Source organism: Scyliorhinus torazame, chromosome 2 (assembly GCF_047496885.1).
Source record: "Scyliorhinus torazame isolate Kashiwa2021f chromosome 2, sScyTor2.1, whole genome shotgun sequence".
In the NCBI taxonomy this organism is placed as follows: domain Eukaryota; kingdom Metazoa; phylum Chordata; class Chondrichthyes; order Carcharhiniformes; family Scyliorhinidae; genus Scyliorhinus; species Scyliorhinus torazame.
In genome coordinates, this window is record NC_092708.1 from 327372919 (window position 1) to 327384767 (window position 11849).

At 42.6% G+C, this 11849-nt stretch overlaps 1 protein-coding gene across 3 annotated transcripts in view; it reads right to left on the reverse strand.

Moving 5' to 3' along the window:
- The window catches only part of frmd6 (FERM domain containing 6), a 191918-nt gene extending 180459 nt beyond the window's left edge, over positions 1–11459 (reverse strand). For 2 of the 3 annotated variants that reach the window (XM_072489765.1, XM_072489766.1), the window contains exon 1: positions 10906–11244. The gene's annotated coding sequence lies outside the window, so the exon portion shown is untranslated. Of the gene's footprint in view, positions 1–10905; positions 11245–11310 lie in introns of those variants that run through there. The other variant, XM_072489767.1, reaches the window with a different exon arrangement.
- Positions 11460–11849: the final 390 nt, after the last annotated feature.

The window sequence follows — 11849 nt, forward strand, 5'->3', positions numbered from 1 at the left end:
TCGCCCACACTTTTGGAATGAAGATCAAGAAGGTCTGGAATACGAATAAGAACCTTGGCAAGACAGTCATTTTCACCAGTTGGACCTTCCCTGCCAGCATCAGGTGTAACATGTCCCATCTCCTGAAGTCCTACTTTACCTCCTCCACCAACTTTGTTAAGTTCCATTTGTGCATTGTCACCCACTCCCCCATCAACTAGACCCCCATATACCAAAGCCTATCCTTGGCTACCCTAAATGGCAACAGTCCTAGATTGACTCCCCGACCAGTCTCATTCAGCTTATAACCAGAGAAATCTGCCCATTTATATATGCATTCACGGGATTCTCCCGGCATCTGGGACCTAACACCTGTGTAATTTAGTTCTGATTTCCACAAACGTAGACCAGTTGTAATGGCACCTGGGGGAAGGGGGGGGTCACCCAGGCAGAGACCCCCAGGTGGAGGGGGCAGGGCAGGGTGGCACAATGGCATTCCCTCTGGCACCCAGGCAGTGCCACTTCCAGGACATCAGGCTGGCAGTGCCACTTCCAGGACATCAGGCTGGCAATGCCAAGGTGCCCGGGTTCGAGGTTGGCACTGCCAGGTTCGGTCCTGGGGGAGCCTTCCCAGGTGGAGGGGGGGGTGAGGTGGTGAGGGGTGTTCTCATGGACCACCCCGAGATTGGAGGGGGGGTCATAAACATGGGGGATGGTGAAAGGTGAGAGGAAAGATATGGGCAGTGGCGTTTCCCAGCGTTGCAGCCGCCGAGAAACAGCCTGCGCAACACGCCCAAAAGCAGACATAGATTTTTTTTCCGGTTGAATCGCATCCATTAAAAGCAACCCAAAAAGCTGTTGGATAGATGCATAAATGCAGCTACTTCATTGATGCCTTTTAGATAATAACCTGGCTTCCCTCGGGCTATTCTTGGCTGTGCTTAACTCCAATTTCACCTGAATGTTGTTCACTCTTTGCTGTTTCTCAAGTGGCCTCACAAACAACTTAAATGAATAATAATGAAGTTACTGTGAAAAGCCCCTAGTTGCCACATTCCGGTGCCTGTTCGGGTTCATGGAGGGAAAATTCAGAATGTCCAAATTACCTATCTTGTGGGAGGATACCAGAGTACCTGGAGGAAACCCACGAAGACACGGGGAGAACGTGCAGACTCCGCACAGACAGTGACCCAAGCTGGGAATCGAACCTGGGACCCTGGCGCTGTGAAGCAACAGTGCTAACCACTGTGCTACCGTGCTGCCACGAGTAAATCGCTACAGAATTATTGGGCCAGCCTCACCATATTCTGTAATGAGGCATTACAGAAAAAAGGCTCAACACCATCTACTCAAGACAAACAGCACTGGGCAATAAATGGTGACCTTGCCAGCATTATCCTGGGGATAAATTTAAGAATAAGAAAAAGATTAATTTGGTAATTGTGCACACAAATGGAACTTTGAAGCTATATTTTTTAACCATCTAAGCTGAAACTGTTTTGATATTTTACATTGACATCGCCAAACACTCAATCAGCTGACTGGCTGGACATTTTAGATCTACGAAAAGATCTTCTCTGCAATATTAAGTTGCTGTTGGCTATTGCAGAATTAAAGTGCTCCTATATGTGCAAAGGAACAGGCTCAATTACATCTACAGCTACTATTGTTTTTGACTTTATTTCTCATATTAATAAGTCACAGCAATCTACTATACAAACATTGATAGCCTTCTGGGAGTTTTTGAATGGATTTTAATCTGTGCTTTAATTACATCATTTGACTATTAAAATCAACATTAAAAAAAGACAACTGTGCTTTTGATGTATCAAATAGCAGGTTTATCAGCACAGCAAGATCTTGATTAATAATAAGACCTTGATGAGATTAGTTCAGTTTAACACAGGCAGTTGATTTTAACAGTAGATTACTCTCTTACAGGATATGCGCATCCCCCTTTATTTGTAGCAAACTGCTGCATCAAATTAGTGAAATGCACATTGTATGCATATTAATTGGCATGACAGAAATCAGGAGAAACAAATTTGTTCTTCCTATAACTGCTTGTTTTCTTCTCCACTTTTAAAATTTATTTATTTGTCTTTTCTTCCGCTCTCACTATGTGTTCACACTCTCAGTTTGTGTTGACCGTATCTCAGTTTCTGATTTGTCATTGTTTCTTTCTCACTGTTTAGTGTCTCCTTCACTCTGTTCACTCTCTCTCATGCATATGTCTGCCCTGGTCTCTTTGGTGAGCTTCCACTGCATGCGCATCAGCACTTTCTTTTCCTTATATACATTTTCCACCATTTGTGTACACCCAGTTTATTACAATTACAATAAAAAGTGCCTGCAGAGCAAGCTTTAACGGAATAAAATATTCAAGAGCATTGAAAAATAATCAAACATCAAGTTGTGGTGGGAGAAGGATTGGAGGTAGAAACAAAAGCAGTTCCATGCAGGTAGGATTCAAGGAGGCTTTAGAAGGAAGCGCGAGAGAGAAAAAAAGAACGACACGCATTCATACTGTGTATTTCTTGACCTCGAGGTGTTCCAAAGCACTTTACAGCCAGTAAAGTGTACTTTTAAAGTGCAGTCACTGTTGCAATGTCAAAATTGTAGCAACTAAATTGTGTACAGCAAACTCCCACAACAATCATGATGTTAGATGATGAACTAGATGGTCCTTGGCCTTTTTCTAGTCAAGAAATTCCTATGTCCCGGTCTGTTCGGTTTTGGTTGAGGGATAAATCTTGGCCAGAGAACGGGGAGACCTCCCTCCTCTTCTTTGAACAGTGCCATTCGATCTTTCCTTCCACCAGAGAATGTGGACAGGGCCTCGGTTTAACTTTTTATCCCAATGATACCACTGACAGTGCAACACTCCCTCAGTACTGCACTGACTTGTCAGCCTCGATTATGTCCACGAGGGTCTGAAGTAGTGCTCAAATCCATGACATTCAGGCTCAGGTGAGACTGCCACCGAAATTCACAAACACACAACACCATCCAGTTCACTGCGCCCTTCACCTGGGGAAATCTGCTTCTAATCTCAATTTGTTTCCCATAACTTTCTATGCTATTAACTTTGTTCAATTTATCCAATAACCTGTTAAATTATATTTGGTATTTACATCAATAGCCATATTCCGAACCGTGTCACCCACTGCCAGAAAAAAAATTCTAACTTCCCCTTTCACTCAACTGAATCTTTAGCCTGGGTCTACTGCAACTCTCAAACTTTTCAATCTCTATCAGATTTCCCTTAATAACTAAAGACACCAGAGTGCGAGGAAAATTGTTTCAAACATTTTAAGATAGAATGGATAGGTTTACTGATACTTTCAGAATAATTTTCCCTCAGTATATTGCAGATGTAACTTTTCAAGGTATATAAGGAGAGTGAGGAAACCAGTCCTGACATAGAAAGCAGCTTAAAAAAAGAACAATTTGCCTGGATTGATTATTTTTCCTTTTCAATAATACTCTGAGACAATGGTCCCACACTATCGGGCCAGGAGATCTGCTCGGTGTCTGATGTTCCAGCTGTTGTTTCCCTCCACTGAATACAAGAGTAGATCTCAAACCTCTGCACACAGTGCAGGGCCATTGCCATTAGAAGCCTGCATGCTAGTTGTGGACAAAACCCATAATATGTGACTGGAGTAGCTGAGCAGTGCTGTAGAGGCTCAGTGTTTGGTAACACTGGCCACTGGAGACTTCAACAAATCTGGCTACTTCCATAAAAGGTGGCTTTAAAATATGAAGGGGGTTACCAAGTTAAATTCACAACTTCGAAACAGACTCTTGGTGCCCAATAGTGATGTCAAGCTTTAAGATTCGATAGATTCCTCCTTATAAAGGTCCACTCATTCTTAAGGACCTACTTTGTTAAAATGTGTAAAGGCCAATTATTATGGTATTTTGTCCCCTCATGCCTTTAAAACTATGCTGACAATATAAAAGCTGGAAGCAGTCTTTGGTGAAGTCACAATGGCACAGAACGAGGCCATTGATCCCATTGGGTCCATGTTGGCTCCCTGTAGAGCAACCCGGTCAGTCCCAATCCCAATGCACTTCTCCATAGCCTTGCAAGTTTATTTAAGACCATAAGACGTAGGAGCAGAAGTAGGCCATTCAGCCCATCAGGTCTGCTCCGCCATTCAATGTGATCAAGACTGATCTGATATAATCCTCAACTCCACTTTCTCGCATTATCCCCATAACCCATTATTCCGTTACTGATTAAAAATCTGTCTATCCCAGGCTTGAACAACCTTGAAAGACCCAGACTCTTTGATAAAGGTGCACTGCTCTCTGAGACAGGAAATTCCCCCTCATCTTTGTCTTAAATGGGCGGCTACTTACTCGGAGATTATACCCTCTGGTCCTAGACTCTCCCACAAGAGGAATCTACCTTGTCAAGCCCCCTGAGAATCCTATGTTTCTCAATAAAATCGCCTCTTGCATTCTTCTAAACTCAAATAGTACAGGCCCAACCTACTTAACCTCTTCTCATATGAAAGTCCCTCCATACCCGGAATCAACCTCGTGAACCTTCTCTGTACTGCCTCCAATGCCAATATATCTTTCCTTAGATAAACTTCACAGTATTCAAGGTATGGTCTAAATGATGCCTTGTATAGTTTTAGCAGCACTTCCCTATTGGGCCAACATTCCATTTGCCTTCCCAATTACCTGTTGAACTTGCATGCTAGTTTGTGATTTACGAACGAGGACCCCCAAATCCCTCTGTGCTGCAGTTTTCTGCAAGTCTTTCTCTATTTAAATAATATTCAGCTCCTTTATTCTACCTACCAAAGTGCATAACTTCACATTTTTCTACATTATATTCCATCTGCAAAGTTTTTGCCCACTCACCTAACCAGTCTATATCCCTCTGTAGAATCTTTGTGTCAATCTCACCCCTTGTTTTCCCACCTATTTTTGTGTCATCCTCAAACTTGGCAATAGTGCACTTACTTCATCCAAGTAAGTCAATACTATATATTGCAAATAATTGTGGCCCCAGCACAGGTCCCTGCGGCACATCACTAGTTACAAGTTGTCATCCTGAAAATGCCCCTCTTATCCCAACTCTCTGTCGTCTATCGGTTAGCCAATCTTCTATCCATGCTAATATACTACCCCAACACACTGGGCTCTTATCTTATTTAGTAGCCTTTAGTGTAGCTATCAAATGCTTTTTGGAAATCCAAGTATATCACATCTACTGGTTCCACTTCATCTATCCTGCTCATTACCACCTCAAAGAATTCTGATAAATTTGTCAGGCATGGTTTCCCCTTCATGAAACCATGCTGACTCTGCTTGATTTTATAATGCATTTCTAAATGCTCTGCTATATGCCATTTGACAGAAGTTGCGCTAACTGGCTGATAGTTACTTGTTTTTTGTCTTCTGCCATTTTTGGATAAAAGTTTTCCAATCCTGTGGGACTTTTCCAGAATTTAAGGATTCCCGGAAGGTTACTACCAGTGCATCCACTGTCTCTGTAGCTACTTCCTTTAATATTCTGGGACGGGCAACCCATCGGCCCAGGGATCTATCGGCCTTTAGCCCTATTAGTTTCCCTATTACTCTTTCCCTAGTGATTATTATAATATTTATTTCCTACCCGCTTCTGCCCCTTGATTGTTTAATATTTATGGGCGGTAGCACAATGGTTAGCACTGTGACTTCACAGCGCTAGGCCCCGGGTTCGATTCCCGACTTGGGTCACTGACTGTGTGGAGTCTGCACATTGTCCCGGTGTCTGCGTGGGTTTCCTCCGGGTGCTCCCACAAAAAGTCCCGAAAGATGTGCTTGCTAGGTGAATTGGACATTCTGAATTCTCCCTCAGTGTACCCGAACAGGCGCCATAGTGTGGCAACAAGGGGCTTTTCACAGTAACTTCATTGCAGTGTTTATGTAAGCCTACTTGTGACACCAATAAAGATGATTATATTTTAGGAATGCTATTAGTGTCTTCCACGGTGAAGTATTTGTTTCACTCCTCTGCCATTTCCTGGTTCCCCATTATTATTTCCCCAGTCTCATTCTCAAAAGGGGCCCACATTCACTTTGGCCTAATTCTTCCTTTTTCTATATTTAAAGAAACACTTGCTGTCCATTTTTATATTACTTGCTAGTTTACCCTCAGTTTATCTCCCCTCTTTTTGGTCATCCTTTGTTGCTTTTTAACACCCAATTCTCTGGCTTACCATTAATCTTTGCCACATTATATGTTTTTTTTATTTCAGTTTATGACTATCCTTCACTTCCTTGGCTAACCATGGTTGATATGGTATATCTCTGTTGTGAGTCATGAACTATTTTCAGAAACGTCTGCCATTGACGATCCACTGCCTTTCCTGCTAAACTCCTTTCCTAGTCCACGCCAGCCAACTCTGATCTCATTCCATCATAATTGCTCTTATTTAAGTAATTGTTTCTGACCTAAGGTTCTCACTCTCAAATTGAATGCTAAGTTCTGCCATGTTATGGTCACTGCTTCCTAGGGGATCTTTTACTCTGAGATTGTTTATTAAACCTGCCTCATTACACATTACCAAATCCAAAATAGCCTGAACCCTGGTTGGATCCATAATATATTGTCACAAATACACTCTATGAATTCTTCCTCATGGCTACCTCTGCCAATTTGATTTTCCCAATCTATATGAAGATTAAAGTCACCCACGATTAAAGTGCTGCCTTTTTTACATGCCTATATTATTTCCTGATTTATTCTGTGTCCTACAGTAAAATTACTGTTTGGGGGCTATAGACTACTCCCACCAAATGCTTCCCTCAAGTGCCCATCCAATTTCCTTTTGAAAAATCTGTTCATCTCTGTTTTCACCACGCTCTTGGCTGTGAGTTCCAGATCATTCCATTCATTGTTTAAAAATTTAATTCCTCATTTTTCCGTTGCATTTCTTACCCAAAGTCTTAAATCTGTGTCCCCAAGCCTTTGTACCATCAGATGATAATAAGCAGAGCTTTTCTTTATCTGCCTTATCTAAACCTGTCGTAATCTTGTACACCATTATCAAATCTCCTCTCAATTTCCTTTGCTCCAGGGAGAACAACTGCAAATTCGCCAACCTAACCATGCAACTAAAGTCCTTCATCCCTAGCATTGACTGCTGATGCCCATAGCCTTGCACGGGCAGTTGCTTTGGGCAGATGTACAGACAATACTGGGACCACAAAATCCTTCTCTGCAAGAAAACCTTTTTTTAGATAGTATCGGTTTTGTTCACTGCACTGCTGTGGTCACTGACGTACAGTTAAGCAACACCGGAATTTTAAAATGTGTATTCAGGATTTTAATTTATTGTTCCAATTAAGGGGCAATTTAATGTGGTCAATCCACCTGCCCTGCATATCTTTGAGTTGTTGGGGCAAGACCCACGCAGACACAGGGAGAATGTGCAAACTCCACATGGACAGTGACCCGGGGCCGGGATCGAACCCAGTCCTCGGCGGCATGTGGCAGCAGTGCTACCCACTGCGCCACCGTGCCGCCGCATTCTAGATTTTAAGATTTTGCCCTTCCCGCGCGCTCTGTGATCCCTCCCAGATCCACAACACGACAAGATAAGCTCTCCTCCAATTCCATACTCTTGCACATCCCCGATTTCACTTCACCACTCCCAAGACCCTGAATTCTGGAATTCCCTGTCTTAACCTCTCTTTAGGATCCTGAAAAACCTTGCTCTTTGACCAAGCTTTTGGTCATCTTCCCGAATACCTCCTTTCGTGGCTCAATGTCCAATTTTGTTTGAAAACGTTCCTCTGAGACCCCTTGGGATGTCTTTCTACATTGCAGGCACTCTATAAATATGAGTTGTTGTTAGAAATTATAGATTTGAACCAATAAAAATGATCTTATGACTTTTAGACAATCGCCCAGAAATTTCCGAAAGCCTTACAAACAGCTGCTTGACATATGGACATCATATTTCAGTGAAGAATATGCAAAAGTAAAATGGTTATTTGTTACTAGCTGCAAGGGCAGCATGGTAGCATTGTGGATAGCACAATTGCTTCACAGCTCCAGGGTCCCAGGTTCGATTCCGGCTTGGGTCACTGTCTGTGCAGAGTCTGCACGTCCTCCCCGTGTGTGTGTGGGTTTCCTCCGGGTGCTCCGGTTTCCTCCCACAGTCCAAAGATGTGCAGGTTAGGTGGATTGACTGTGATAAATTGCCCTTAGTGTCCAAAATTGCCCTTAGTGTTGGGTGGGGTTGCTGGGTTGTGGGGATAGGGTGGAGGTGTTGACCTTGGGTGGGGTGCTCTTTCCAGGAGCCGGTGCAGACTCGATGGGCTGAATGGCCTCCTTCTGCACTGTAAATTCTATGATAATTCTATGATAGGAGTAATTCAGCAAATTGGCTCAAACGTAACATATCCTTGACTGATCCTCAAGTAGATTCTAGTAGAGTGGGGTTCAGCCAGCATTAAATCAATACACCAGGTTCCAAATGTGCCTATACAGCAAATAGTCACACATGAACCTGCAAGCACTTGAAAGTGATTCCACACTAAAATAAATGTTAAGCTAATATTTGCCAAAGGAACCTGCAGCGCATCAGTAAGGCTGGTGCAGTGGATGCTGAACACAATGGCTGTGCACTGTTCTAAAAATCAATTTTTTTTAAACTCAAGGTTTTTAAAACTTTTTTAAACCCTAGTAACGGTTTACCTTTAAACATTCGACATGCTTCTTCTAAATTTCTTTCAGGACTTAAAAGCATTCCACCCCCCTCCCCCCACTCCCACTCCCCTCTCAAGTGACAGCATTCACTCACTGAGAAAAAGAGAGTTCTACAGCCGTAAACAAATAGCACATTCATTTGGAGATTTCCTTTTTGAAAACTAAAAGGTTTGAAACCAATTAGAAAATGGTAGAGCTGAAAAGTGATTGTAACACTCCAGGTATTCTTAGCTTATTCTGTAAAAGTCTTGTTATAGCTGGCCAAGCTGGCTAAAAATGTGCAACTATGTCCACCAGTGTTCAGAATAAGGAACGCAAGTATCAAAATAACAGCTGCACACAATATTAGTCTATTATAGTTCCAGTTCCTAGATACATGATCATGAGGGAAACACCAGCCTAATCAGACTTATAGGATGCTGTTTTTTTTTAAATGAACAAAAGCAAACTAATTTATCAACAGAAGCTTGAAGCACATGACCGTGGTAAGTCAGTACCACATGGGAAGCAGGGATCAGTTGAGGCCCCTATTTCCAGTCCATCCACATACTTGATCAATGTGTTTTTATTCAAGGCCTTTTATTTTTACCATATAGTACAAGAAATTCCAGCTTTAGGGCTTAAGCTGTGCCTGTCAGTAACAGATCGTCTCCATTCTTTAAAATAAAATAATGCATTTCAAACATAGTCTGGTCTGATTCCTTTCTTTCCAGATGCGTCACACATGATCAAAATAAACTCCCACTGCCAAGCAGCCAAGGCATCTCAATAGATTGACATTTTTTTTTACAAAAGAGCCAGCTTAACCTTCCCTTTTCTATTTATTCTACATGTAGGACCAACACACACTGTTTTCTAAAAGCAGCTGTACCTCCCTAGAGCACTGCTGGGTGGAATTAAAGTCAGCTTTAATTGACTGCTACAATGCAGCAGATAGAGTGAAAAGAGAGATTTCCTGTGTATGTCCACGAACAGAGGGAAAAATGTTTGGTTTCCTGTAGATTCTAAATGGGCAAATCAAAGGGACCCCAGCAAGCCATCAAAGGCTTCTGAGTTTTTGTTCTTGTTGCAAGAATCAAGCAGAAGTCACATTAAATTAATTCGAGTGACTACAACATAGGTATGCACACTACCCTTATCAAAATGATCAGTGGAGCAGACTGTTCAAAACGCTGGTGTCTTTCCATTGGATACTTGAAAATTTCACAACAAATCTTATGGGATTCTACTTTTTGCAGTGCCCAATAGGATCAAGCATGCCAATTTAAATATTGAATTCAATTAAAAGGTAGGTTGGTTGCTTTTTTTTAAAAAAACAATCTTTAACTCAGGTTCAATGCATCTCCCCGCCCCAAAGCCTTAAGAAAATTGGTTTCTCTTTCTCATGACGAGCTGAAAGCACAGGGAAATATTCCAAACAGGTTATTTTTAAAAGCCCCGCAGTGAATACAGAATGTTTGGAATAAAAAAGGATTTGCAGCGTAGAAAATTGTCCCAAGCAGCAATTACTGTTTTGATCTGGGGGGGGGGGGGGGGAAATCAACTCCCAGAAATCTCAGAGAGGAAATGACTAGCATTCTTTAAAAATTAAACCACATGCAGAGTCCCTAAAGTGACTAATTGCATAAATTGCATCCTGCGGCATTGAAGGGAACAAATGTAATAACGTTGTTAGAACATAGATAGGAGTCAAACTGCAAAGTAATGTCGTGGAAGATAAACATTAGACTCACAGCCATCAAATATATTTTCTAAAAATCCTATCGGATGATACAACTGTTCCCTACAGGATCTTGCTGGAACTGACGAGCTTCAGTAAAACCCACAGGAATGACAATGTTGCCTCCAAGAAGCTACAGGGAAAATGTGTTGCATGGAATCCTTTGAGATTGTACAGGTTGCGAAACAACATCCAGTAATTAAGTATAATAAGTTCAATAAATACCGTGAAAGTAAACAGCTTGCCAAAAAGTTTCACACGCAACAAGAATATGTTTCAAAAATAAACAAATCTCCATGAAGTAACTTCACTCCCACCCCCATGCCTTTATTATTTCAACTGTACAACATCTGGGAAGCAATTCCTCAAAAGATTGAAATCACACTTGAACAATAAACTTGCTTCCACGAAGCTCACAGCAAAAAAAAAAAGAGAAGAGGGGGGACAAAATGAGAGTCAAAGCAAAAAGAAAAGCAGCACTCACTCTCAAATCAGTAAAAGTAATCCACACAGGGGTGCCCACGAAGTCGCTGCTCACTGTTTACCTCAGTGGACACAGATCCTGAGCAATCTCGGTGATCTGTCCGCTCGAGGGTTCGCTGAAGTCACAAACAGTTAGGGAGGCTGTTGCAAACTTCACTGCCACATCTTTTTGATAGTCCAGCAGGAACAGGACGCATGGGAGGGGGGGTGCGTGGGTGAGTTTAGACACACGTCAGGGGGGGGGGGGGGGGGGAGCGGCTGTTCACGTGTGCTTTTTGAACACTTTCAAGCGGAAGATAGCGAGGCGAGTGGGATCGCCTTGTTTTTCCTCGTCTCCACCCCCCCTCACACACACACAGCCCGCCCGGGTCGGAATCCCACACACATTAGTGCGGGGTGAACTCACTTGTGCGCCTGTTCCCAGCTCCGGCTGATGTATTCCCCTCTCAGGCTTCTCCTGATGGTATGTTCCACTCCCCTAACATGCCACCTCCTGTCTGGCTTCGTGTGCCAAAGCTTTCATGTGTACACGAGAAAGGGTTTCATTTGCAGGCAGGCCATCGCTGCACTCTTTCTGTCAGCCTTTAGGAATGGCACTCCCACAACAACAAATCTCCTCACCATCCTCTTACACACACACACAGGCTGGAGCCTTTCCACAACCTAGCTGAGGGAGGGAGGGGGCATTCCTGCTTTATTTCCTATTGTTCTTCCTCGCACTGATTTAGAAGCGTTCTTTTTCTTTAAACTTGTTTCGAGTAAGTTTTTTCTTATCCCCCCCTCCCTTAATCAGCTGAAGGCAATGTTCGTCGTTCATCACGATATGATGTACCTTAATGCTTCCATCTGCTAACATGTTACAAAGACTTGTATATGTTACACCCTGAGGCAGAACAGTGAACACTCATCAAATGAATGATCACACGATTTGAAAGGCGAGTGTGG